We start from the raw sequence: 12,231 nt of genomic DNA, 5'->3' as shown, positions 1-12,231 counted from the left end.
TTAACCCAAATGAGCAGTTAGAGAATGTGGCAGCAGACAGGTTGATGGAGTTGGTAGTTGTTGTGATGCACTATGAGACTGACCTTAGTGCAGGCTGAGCAGACGTCCCAGTCTTGGCAGTCATTCATATTCCAGTCCTCCCAGAGGGTCAACCCACTCCTCAGCTCCTCACTGTGCTACACTGCTCCTCCACAGCACCGCCGCCAGTTACAACACCCGCAGATATCAGCAGCCTCCAGCTACACACTGCCTCTGATCTCTGTACGCATGAAATAACACCAGCGAGCCCACCAAACTGAGGGAAAGAACTGAGAGCCTGCTATCCGTCTCTGTGTCTGTTGTGTATGTGACTGTGTGTGTGTGTGTGTGTGTGTGTGTGTCAAGTGTGTGTGTGTGCGTGCTTGTGTGTGCAAAGGGCTGAGGAAATGAGTAATATCTAGCAGTGAGAAACATGTCTGCTATGCAGAGCCACACAGGCAGACCAGTTGCTGCTGCCGCCCACTTGCTTTAATCACTGTGAGGGATATAAACATGCATACACACACACACACACACACACACACATATATGCACACGCAACATACACACACTAACAGTCAAGGATGCAGCACATACAGATTATATATTGGGCGGTATATGCTGACTATACTATGCCGCCTTTGTGCTGTCTGAAGGTGAGCTTTCCACTTAAGTTTCAGCAGTTAAATGCCCCTTTTAACGTGAAAAGTCATGAATACATCAGGTAATTAGTGGTGAAATAATAATGTATATTTCTGAAGACATGTTGGCACATAAAAGAAGGAGGGAAGGATGGAAGGGAGGCAGAGAGACAGTTGATGAGAGACAGGGAAGGACGTGGTAGGAGGCTCATCCTACACACACTCTCAGACTTAGGCTTTGTTGCTGCCTCTGACTCAAAACTAAACCTCACATCCATCACACACACACACACACACACACACACACGCAAACATACGCCACACTTGTTCTTTTTGTTTATCTGTAGTTTTTATCTGAATTTTGTGTCCTTTGTTCTCACCAAAGCACTTTGTGATGAACCTGTTGTTAAAAGAGCTTTTATGAATAAATTTGATTTGACTTCATAAACACGCAGAAACACACACTCTCATACGCTAACAGGAGCACTGCAGGAGAGCTCTGAATGATGTGCCTCAGTGATTCAGCCAGTGCAAGTGAAGTGTGGTGGTTCGGCTTATTAGGGACTGAATTGGTGAGAGCAGAGCAGCTCATTCACGGCAAGAAATCACAAACCTGTCAGCACAGAAACCTTTTAGAAAATAATAAACAGGCGCAAGGTTGAAAAAGCAACACTATGCAAATAACCCTGCCGGCTCCCCCCGTCAAAGAAACAGGGCCAAACTTCAGTTCAAACAAGCTTATGTTAATTACAAGCGCAGAAATGCAATACAGGAGCGAAAACATAAATTGGAGCCTGGGGGGGAAAATAGGATTTAATGAAGCAATCAAATCATTATTGGTGTCAGATTGTAAGAAGCAATCTTTATGTTCTTTGATAGGCTTCTTCTAAAAGCAATTCATCTGCGCTTTTAAACACAGAGCAAAATGCAGACTCGTATCCACCAACATGAATTAAAGGTTAACCTTGTCGAACTTCTCGACCTCAATGGAGTAGAAAGCTAATCAGATTTGGATGTGTGTGCAGACACATCAGCCTTGAAGGCCACATTTAAACATTCTCACTGTGTGGTGACAATTGCCAAGAAAAGTCTCCCCTGACATTTAGGAGAAGATTACATTTATTTTGCAAAGTAAATGCTGTTTGAAAGAAATGATGTGAGCTGAGGTTGTGTGGGCACGAGCACTGTCTGCTCTGGCATTTTCTGTACTTGTGTGGGTTCATTACAAGTATCACAATTAATGGAGTAAAGATGCAGTTGTTGGTTTTTTGAGTTTTGGAGCATTTTGGATTTAGATTAAACAACACATTTTTTTCTTTGGATAGTAGGACCATTTTGTAATGTCAAGTGCACTTTGAATCAATATTCAGTTTAAGTAACACTATTTAATTAGTAGGGCAATAAATAAAATAGGAAAAAATCTTAAACATAATATGAAATAGTAATTTATATAGTGCAGCATCTGGCAGTCTGTGCCCTCAGCAATCTTCCCCCACCCCGAGATATATGTATATATGTGTGTGTGTGTGTGTGTGTGTGTGTGTGTATATATATTTTATTTATTATTTTATGTTTATTGGGCTAAGTAAAACAAACATACATTTTATTTTTTCCTTTAAAATTCTACAGAATTGCCTGTATAGATTTCATATACTTCCCCATCCCTTCCTTATTATTATTAGTAGTAGTATCCGTTATATTTTTTTTTATTATGAATTACAACAAGCTAATGAGTAATAAACACAAATAAAATGTAATGATAATAAAATAATAATAATAATGAGCATATAATAACAACAACAAAAAACCCAAAAGAATACAGTTTGTGCAAATGTGAAAAGTTCATCTTTTCCTCTGTCTTTTTTCTGTACTACGCTCCAGATGGCCTCTGCTTGTTTAGTTTTTTGCACTCCAAATAAACTCCCTTAAGTTTGATTTTTTTCAGGCCATCATCAGGCTTAGAATTGCAGGCTTCTCATTTATTAATAAAAGCTGGTTTACAAACAGGAAATGGTTCAATGGTTCACTGTAATTAGTTTACTAACTATTAGTAACTTTTTCAATTATTTTTTAAATTCATAAACCCTACTAATTAATCTGAATGCAGAATAAGATGCATGTAAAAACAATGTTTCCTCTATAAACATGTTTCTATGATTATATCACACAAAGAAACTAATTGCTCATAATGGTCAGGGTTGACTTGGCAATTAAAAGTGTCCAACACATGATCATACAAGACATCCCACATAAATAACACATCTTTAACCAATACGATAACAAACTCAAGGTCACAAGTTAGTGAGAATTCATACAAAATGTTGTGAAGCAAATAAAATAATTACTTCCTGCTAAATGTCATCGACACCTTCTGCCCCATAATCAGCATTTAACAGATATAATCTACATAAATCTTATCACTTGACGGTATTTGATATATATTTAGATGTAATAGTCAAGTCATAGTGAAAGAGGAGGAAATAGCACGAGGGCCGGGTTCATCAAAAGGGTGTTTACTACAATATAGAGATATAGAAATGACTGTGGCGCTCCACTTATGCATGCACACTTTGATATTTAGCATACTGAACACACACACACACACACACGCACACACACACACACACACACACACACACACACACACACACAGAAAGGCAAATATCAACATGAGCAAAATGCACACTGGAGTCACACTGTGCTGTCAATCATTTATGGCACCACTGAGACATTTGGCGCACTCTTTCTCCATCTCATGCTCGCTGTTCCTGTCTGTCTTTCTCTCTGGCTTTGCACTCTTTAATCTGTCCATCACATACACACACACACACACACACACACATAAGGGCAGGCCTAGACAAGAAAGGTCAGATGAGTCACACTACACCCGACAAATCATAGTGGTGGAAGTGTTAAGTGGCGAAAGACGTTTACAGGTAAGACTGTAGAGAGAGGATTCACTCCCTCCTCTACTGAACACAAAGTGTGTTGAAACATCTTCTGCTCCCCTTTGCAATCAAAATGGCATTTAATTTTTCTTTTTTTTACCCCCCTCATCCTCATGCGTAGCCTCGTATGGGGTGTCTGATCACGTTTCAGGCTGAGTGGGGAATCTATGATGGACGTCTGATGCAGCAGAAATTTGTTGCTGAATGTAACAGATCTGAACAGAGGGGAGAGTAGAGGAGAGCGGTGAGGAGGGGAGGGGGGTTAGAGGACACAGCAGATAGATAGATGTATAAGATAGATAAATCAACTATACTACAGTACCACATTGTGGAGTTAGACTTTTTTATACCATTTATCTGTCTTGTTTTTTTTTACCTTTTTCTTGGCTCAGTGACGCACTGGAGCCATCCTTAACATAATGCTCCCTCACTATATAAAGTCTTATTATAGAGTGCAGAGCATGCGTCTGTGTTGTTTCCTTCAGTACGTTCCTCGAGCTCTCTCTGCTTTTTCAGTTCAGTCTAATAAATATATGAATCAACTTCTTTGTTAAATGCCAGAATCCTGTAAATACAAGCAACATTGCCTTGTGTACCTTACGGTCTTCAGCCCAAAGTTTTTATTTCTGTGGTGTGACACACTCAGAAAACATTTGTTTTTCTTTTACCTGGACCTCAAAATTAAGTGCCAAGTAATTTGATTAGGAATTAATCGATTTGAGTGATTTTTAAGAAAAAAAAAGATTCTGTGATTCCAACTTCTGTAAATATATTCATATTTCTTTACTCCTCTATGGCAGTAAACTAAATACATGCTAGCTGTGGACTTCATCTTTAGCTGTGGGAAACACTGATTAACATTTTATCACTATTTAATGACATTTTATTGACCAAAGACCTAATTGATAAGTCAAGAAAATAATCAGGAGATGTGTGTATGTTTCTGTGCTACTGTGTTAGCTGCTAACAGGAGTCTGTTGCTTTGCAGTGGCTCATACGGCTCAGCATCTTCAGCAGACATACCCCCAGAATCACAGAGCAGAAAAATACTGATTATCTTTTTTTATGATTTGTAAACCTATTTTTATACACTTGGCAATGTTTTAATCAGTCCCTTTTGGCTGGGTGGTTGATAACACACTTTTCTGTGGTGTGACAAACTCAGAAGAAATTCTTTTTTTGCTTTTCCCAGACCATAAATTAATAGGCAACTTATCTGATAAACGATAAATTCATTTGGGCCTTTATTCCAAGAAAAAGATTCCTGAATGTGTATTTTTATGTTGTGTTAGTTGTTTGTTTTTTAACTTATTTGTGTTGTGGAGACATTTGAGGAAGTCATCTTGGGCTGATCAACATATTTTCACAATATTCTCATGTCTTATAGGCCAAACAGCTAATCAGTTATTTCAGAAAATAGTCAACAGATTAGCCGACAGCCTTAATAGAAAGGTGGAGTGATGGCGGGAGGGGAGGAGGGGAGTACTACTAGCCGTGTGTGGTGGCTTACTCCACAAGGAGCCGGGCTAAGCTGATAAAAGGACAGGGTGATACGGGCGATAGCTTATTGGGCAAAAGGCCAGGTCAGCCTTCGGGGCCCATTCTTCAACAGGATGAGCCAGCAGCCCTGCACGCAAACACTCATTCTGAGTTTCTGGAAATGTGCTCACTCATGACAGACTTGCACAATACATTGAATGTATTTGCCATTTTTGGTTTGGAATAAGATCATCAGTATCTGCCATAACTGCAACAAAATTAAACAAAACATATGTCCTTCTCAAAAGCAGTGTAGTAAACAGAGTATGCTTAACACTGCAAAACAGGAGCCAATTGGAGGAGAGTCGGACAGCGTGAGTGATGCAGACAAGAGGGTGACGCCTGTAATGTATTGCTGGGTTAATCCCTGTGAATCCTAACTGGTACGGCCTTAGGAAGGCTTAGTATAGTTCTGGGAGGAAATCCCCCTGTGTAGTGGTACAGGCCATTAGCCCCTAGGGTATAAATAGGGCAGCTATGGCTCCTTAAGCTGGCTTTTACGCAATATCAGTTAAAAATATGACTTGACTAATTACATGCAGGTCAGCCAGTCAGCAGAAGCAAAAAATTCCTCCACCTCGTCCTCCCCTTCCTCTGACCACGCTGCAGTCTTTCTCCGTGAACACACACACATATGCACATGCAGTGTGCATAGTGAGGTCAGCAGGGAACAAGTGGAACAGTTAACAGGTATTCTTCAAACCTTGTGGCTGACATTTTCTAAGGCGGGTGTTATGTTGTCATTCATTGACATTTAGAGAGTTTCATCTCTGCACTTTTCCACTGTGTCAATCTGATAATGTGCCTCTTATGCGGCATCTGCAACCAGCTACATTTTCAACCACAAAGAGATGACTTTGGTTTCAATTTGTTGTGTGCATCACAAAGACGTTTAAAAAAAAAACAAAAAAACATGACACAAGCATCAAATGTGCCACGATTGGTAAGGTGACTGCGATTCTTATGCAACTATAGTGATGTCACATAACGCTGATGGATGCACAGTCATGCTTTTTTTGCAGCTCACATGTTTTTTCCAAATGAGTTTTCCAACTTTTTAAATGCTCTGCTTCACTCACTCACAGGTAGCGGTCTCTCACACTAGTTTGTGACATGATTAGCCCAACTCGGAGCCCTTGATGCGAGTAGTACTCTCACGCTATGAGATCAGTAGCTTACAAGGGGGGAGAGGAGAGGGGGAAAGAGAGAGCGAGACAAAGTGTGATGGGGTAGAAACAGCTTGAAAGGGAGAGGACAAGTGTGTGTGTGAAAGAGGAGGGGGATTACTTTTCATTCCAAAGATTTGTTGTTTTTGGCGCTGTCCCCTGGCGACTGACAGTCAAACCGGGTTTTCTTTCGGTTCTCCAGTTTAGTAGCAAAATGTCAGCAAGCTGTAAGCAAACATGGTGATGACTTCTCCACGGAGAGAGCATGGCCAGGTCTCTCGTTGAAAGCTCAAGTGCCATTCATTTTCAGAGCGACTGTCTAGACGGGCTTCACAGATACTGTCTGGAGTACCTTTATCACTGCTGGTATTCAAGGCAGCATTGCTATACACTGCCATTATTGCTATTGCTCTACAACCCCTCCCACACCAAATCTGCTGCCAAGCCAGCCACACACGGTCACAGCCATTTACTCAACACACGGCTTATGCTGTTTGTTACAGAGGCTGCTGCAAATTATATTGAAATGGGATTGAGTGGGCTTAATGCTTGTTTTCAAAATGAAAAAAGGGAGAGTCCCACTTGAGAGAGAACCTTTATCACGCAGCTATTTGATAATCTCTGCTAATAATTGCCAAAAAAAGAGATCAAATTAAATTAGAGAATTTTCTGAGTGATTTTAATGTCGTAAAGGATAAAAAAAGAAATGAATAATAGGGAAGCATCGCAAGGGTATGGAAGGTAATACAACTTCAGGACAGGCTTTCAGGACACTATTGATGCTATAGGCTACAGGATGTCTCAAATGTTACACTTTCTGTACAGTGATACCAAAACCGATACTGTGCAATATATTGTGTTTGTGCACGCTGTGTCCGTCTGTAAGAGGGAGCAGATTTACTGATCTGCCGGGCTCCGGCAGGCAGAGATGCAGGCCTGGCTGAAAACCTGTGGGTGTAAGCGGTGGGTGGCGGGGTTGAAAGGTTGTTGACCCCTATTGTAGATGAAGTGTGGAGGAGGAGGAGAACATTCTGCTTGATCATACACAAGGGTTAGCGAGTCAGGGCCAAAGAAAACAATCGCTACGAACACAAAGAGCAAAGAAAAGACTCTTGTAACTGACAGATTGTATATGCATGTCTGCATATGCACGCACGCATTCACATATTATCACCTCACCACTAAGTGGGTCTGAATGTTAATGCACCCTATGAAAAACCACTTTCTGCAGCTCTCTCTCTCGGGACACCCCCACCGACAGGTGTGTCTGTCACCTTAAAGTAGTCTGGCGCGGTGTCAACTGTATTCAAACACCTGCCTCTGTTTGGGATTATTCATCACACTCCTGGCTCCTCGGCTGAGCTCCCAAGCCAATTCTCATACCCTTCAACTGTGAGAGTGCTGATCTGGGAACAGTAGGCATGGAGGTCCCCTTGACTGATTCAAAAATGCCGTAAATGCAGAATTAACTTACGATCAGCATGTACTCTAGGAGAGATTTGTGCAGAACCTTTGAGTTGCTACTGTTTCTTAAATAACATGCAGTAAGACAAGTTAAGTGTAGATGTGGGGCTTTAATTGTCCGTGCTGACACATAGCAGATATGCACATATTGCTTGATTTGGTAGCTCACTTTAGAATAATGCAAATATTATGCAATCTGCACTTTTCATATACATTAAAGCTACAGTTGGTAACTTCAAAAAATGAAAAAGATTCACACAGCACTAAAGGAGACAAATGAAAAAAAAACATTTTCCTCGGCCTACCCTATTGCCATTTAGTGCTTTTACTGCACGTAACAGAAAACAGGCAATCAGAGCTGAGGAGTCTCTGTGCAGCTGTGAGTCATGTCAATCCCTGCTCATGAACTGTGGACAAACAGTCAAACTAGGCAGGACTGATCAAATATGAATAAAGATGGTGTCACTGCATTGCCTATTTCTCACCTCAGATGTTGTCAGAAACTTCTTTTAGTGTAATGTTTAGATGTAAAATGAGAATGTTTGTGACGCGGTCGCCATGTTGGAAACAGTTAAGCTGAAACAAAACGCTGCCCACCGACCTGTGCAAATTTTTTCATTTTACAGCTAAACAGTACACTACTGCACTGTCTATTTCTGGCCTAAAATGTTTTCAGAAACATATTTTTTTGTTCTTTGTAGCTGTCAAATGAGAAGATTTGCTCTGTGCTGTAGGCTGTATTTGGCACTTTGGTCAACTGTGTCCAACATGGCGGCCACATCAGGAAAGTTCTCATTTTGCAACTAAACTGTACACTAAAATATGTTTCTGAAAACATTTGAGGTGAGAAATAGGCAATAGGGCAACAGAATCTTTATTCATATTTGATCAGTGCTGCCTAGTTTGACAGTTTGTCCACAGTTCATGAGCAGTTATTGACATGACGGACAGCTGCATAGAGACTCCTGACTGACTGATTGTCTTTGTGAATGTCAGTGAATTCTAATGAATGCCATTAGAAGCAGTAGGAAGAGGGGTTTTATGTACTTCTTTTAGAATACAGTGGTAGTTTCAGCAAATATGATAAGATTTATTACCATGAAAGTTACCAGCTGTAGCTTTAATAAATAAAGAACAGTACAAGCTCACATTAGCACAGCAGTTTTTAGAAATGTCTCGAATCACTAAGAAGGATGCAGGTTTGACTCCTTTCCTGTTCTGTGAGGGGATGACATGCAAGTTTGTATTTTCCCATAGGTGTGACTCTGAGTGACACTGAGAGTGATTATCCATCACAAATCCAGCAGTGAGCTGGTGAGTGTTTCCCTGCTCTCTGAGACCCTGAAGAGGAGCAGAGTGGTGAAGAAAATGAATGCACGAGTAAGGTTACATGAGGTTATGCAGCCTCAAATACCTGCTAAACTGCTGCGCCCACGAAGGGTTTCAAGGGGCAAAAGACTGGAATAAAACACTCACTAGAAAACACTCACACACATGCACAAAGTCATGTAATCATGCAAATGCGTTGTCTCTGCGTGAATGTACACTTCACTCTCTAAGTTTTCCCTCTTTGTCTCTTTCACTTTCAGTCCCCCCTCCCCACCCACTCTTTGTCTTCCTCTCTGTCTTTCCCTTTCACTCAACTGGCTGGCTGTTTGAGAGCACACACTCAACGTGGGTGAGAGTGCTAGAGTAGAGTATATGACTGTCAACACAAGGTGTAGGGTGTGTGTGTGTGTGTGCCTGTCTGTGTGGTGCTGTAGGTGGAGAGGCACAGCAGGGCGTGAAGGAGCGCGGTGATAATGACAGGCCATGCATTATATAACATGCAGATTGCATAAGGAGAAGATTATTTTAGGTCCAGATATTGAGGATGTATAAGTAATTTTTTTTCACGTGGGTGTACAGCACTATGCGCATCTCTAAGTGCAAAGATTTGTGCAAAAATGTTCTGAAATATGCTCATTTTTTGTGGTCTCTTTCGAGGAACATGTGGGCGTAAGTAAACTAAGTGTATTATGTGTTTGTAAGAAGGGGGCATGAATGTTTTCAGATTTCTTTCATAGCTATCTGCATATCAAAACAAGTATGTGGGAATGTTGGCACATTTGTGTACAGTGTGCATAAGGGTGGCTTTATTGCGAACTCCCACTCATTATCACTTTTAGACTTCAGAGAGATCCACTTGAAAGGGGCTGATTCTGCTTGTCGGGCGCAAACCTCGTAACTTCCAACTTTTGATGATTCTCGCATTGAAAAAAGAAAAGCTCAACTATGGAGCTGAATGAATTTAATAAATCTCTCTTTTAGCTGCTCAGTGACAAGGTTATGGTCCTGTAGGATGTGTTGTGTGGAGTCACAGAAGTGAGGCAGAGCAGATAGAGTCTCCGTGTGCCACTGCTGCCTCTGTGCGCCTCGCTCCATGCATGAGTGTGCCCCTGTAAAAATAGACCTCTTAAAGGGCCAGCAGCCACTCAACCTTCTCCCACAAGAGGCCTGTTCTGCTCTTCAGGGTGGCAGTACTCTAAGAAACATGGGATGGGAAAACATGCTGTTTTTCTCATTCAGCCCACAGAGACGAATTGTATTTCTGTTTCCCTCGAGACGCAGAAACATACCTACATTCAGTTCCTCTTTACATCATTCATGAGGGCATTTCTCTCGCCTGTCATGAAACAATGCTCTGGGTTTATACTCACTATAAAACACATAGAAAACACAGTAGATCTGGGTTTTGAAGCCTTGGCGCAGACTCTTTGATACACCTTGCTTCATGATAGTGTGATTGCTCCTTTGCATAAGAGGCGCACTTTGAAATTGTACACTCGAAACTAACATTTTTCTCAGTGACACAAGACTTCCTGTGCACTCCAGCAGCTCGTCCCTGTAATTGAAATAAGTGAATTAAGTCAGCAGAGACAAATGTTGTATGTCTCGCTTGAAAGACATCTATAGCTGAGAACTGTTTGAACCTGTGAAATGTTCCTATATGCAGCATATGGGGTATCACTGCAGCAGAAGGACAGCGCCTGCTGGAGCAGAAATAGACGCACAGAAATCATAATCGTGCACACCGGCGTAGTATTTCTCCGTCGAGAATGGCGAGAAACGAGGAGCAAAGCCGGTAATAGAAGCACAAACATAGCTCTGTGTTCCCCGCAGAGGGATGCAGAAACACATTTAGTCCTTGACCGAGTGTGGCTGCAAAGTTGCGATTAAAAATTAAAAGGTGACATTGGAAGTTCTTCCAGTGCATGTGTTCTCATGTTGAATAGGAAGTTACGGATGCACCTGCACACCTGCACATCCTCCCTTTGACTGCATGAGATCTTCCCCAGACTTGCCCCCAACATCTGCACCTCCTATTTTCACTCTCCTCCTCCCTCATTCTGTCTCCTTCCAAATTTTCCCCGGTTTGACTAACCCCACCCTCAAAATCTCATATCCGTCCCTCCCAGTTTAAGCGGGCTCCTCCAGGGCCCCTGGCTATCTCTGGACCAGGGCTATTTAAGCCCACTGCTCTAATTCTGAAAGTACTGATCTGCCGTCAGCTTGAGTGATGAACCTCCACCTCTCTCTCTCTCTCTCTCTCTCTCTCTCTCTCTTTTTCTCTCTCTGTCTCTCTCTCCGTCTGTGTGTCTGTCTGTCTCCGTCTTCCTCGCACGCTCCTTGTCTCTGGATCTGTCACACTCTCCCTCTTGTTCACACTCTCTCTGTTGTGCCCTTCCACGCGCCCAAACACCCCCACACACAGGTGCCGACTTACATGAGTGTATACCACACTCTCATTCACACACACACACACACACACAAACACACACTCACACACTCACACACTCACACATTTCATACATATTTCCTCCCTATAATTAACCAAGCTCACTCTCAGGATGACATACAGGAACTCCTAAACCTGTTTCCTCAGAGCGTTCACTCTCAGAGCATGTGTTTATCCCTTCATTCAAAGTTGCTAACACACCTGCGCTCCCTCTCACACACATATACACACACACACACTCACACGAGGAAGCGGTGTGGTCACATACCTCGCCGGGTGCCTTTGTGTAGCAGGTAGCAGAGAGTTTACTCATTGGATCAAGCGGCAAGCAGGCACGTAGGAATATCCAGTTTTGAGACTGCGAGTCTCTTCCTCCTCTCTACTGCTCAGCCTCCCCTCCCTTCATCCTATTCCTGCCTCTCCTCCTTCTCACTCTCTAAACGCCTCTTTGCTCTCTCTCCCTCTATCTCCCCGTGAGTGTGCTCTCTTTCTCTCTCCCCAGCTTGCTTGATCTCTCCAACCCCCTCCCTCCTCCTCTCTCGCTCTCCTTCGCTCACACACCTTCTATCTCTTCGCCCTTACAACTTCAATCTACACTCATCCCTCTGAGTAAGTCTTTCTGACACACAGTGACACTTGATAACTTTTTTCTTTCCCCTGCCTAATATGCTGCCTCT

At 42.2% G+C, this 12,231-nt stretch overlaps 2 protein-coding genes across 5 annotated transcripts in view; one reads left to right on the top strand and one right to left on the bottom strand.

The window, feature by feature from the left end:
* Positions 1–12,231, top strand: part of LOC121946877 (uncharacterized) — a 46,440-nt gene that overhangs the window by 1,919 nt on the left and 32,290 nt on the right. The gene's annotated exons all lie outside the window — the stretch shown is intronic.
* The window catches only part of LOC121946870 (uncharacterized), a 22,334-nt gene extending 10,103 nt beyond the window's left edge, over positions 1–12,231 (bottom strand). Inside the window, exon 1 of one of the 2 annotated variants that reach the window (XM_042491673.2) lies at positions 11,823–12,231. The gene's annotated coding sequence lies outside the window, so the exon portion shown is untranslated. Of the gene's footprint in view, positions 1–83; positions 1,701–11,822 lie in introns of those variants that run through there. The other variant, XM_042491674.2, reaches the window with a different exon arrangement.

The sequence above is a fragment of the Plectropomus leopardus genome, chromosome 9 (genome assembly GCF_026936395.1).
Source record: "Plectropomus leopardus strain MGB_pleo_1.0 chromosome 9, ASM2693639v1, whole genome shotgun sequence".
Classification (NCBI taxonomy): Eukaryota; Metazoa; Chordata; class Actinopteri; order Perciformes; family Serranidae; genus Plectropomus; species Plectropomus leopardus.
Note: the sequence above shows the minus strand (reverse complement) of the source record. Positions and strands in the feature narration are given on the sequence as shown.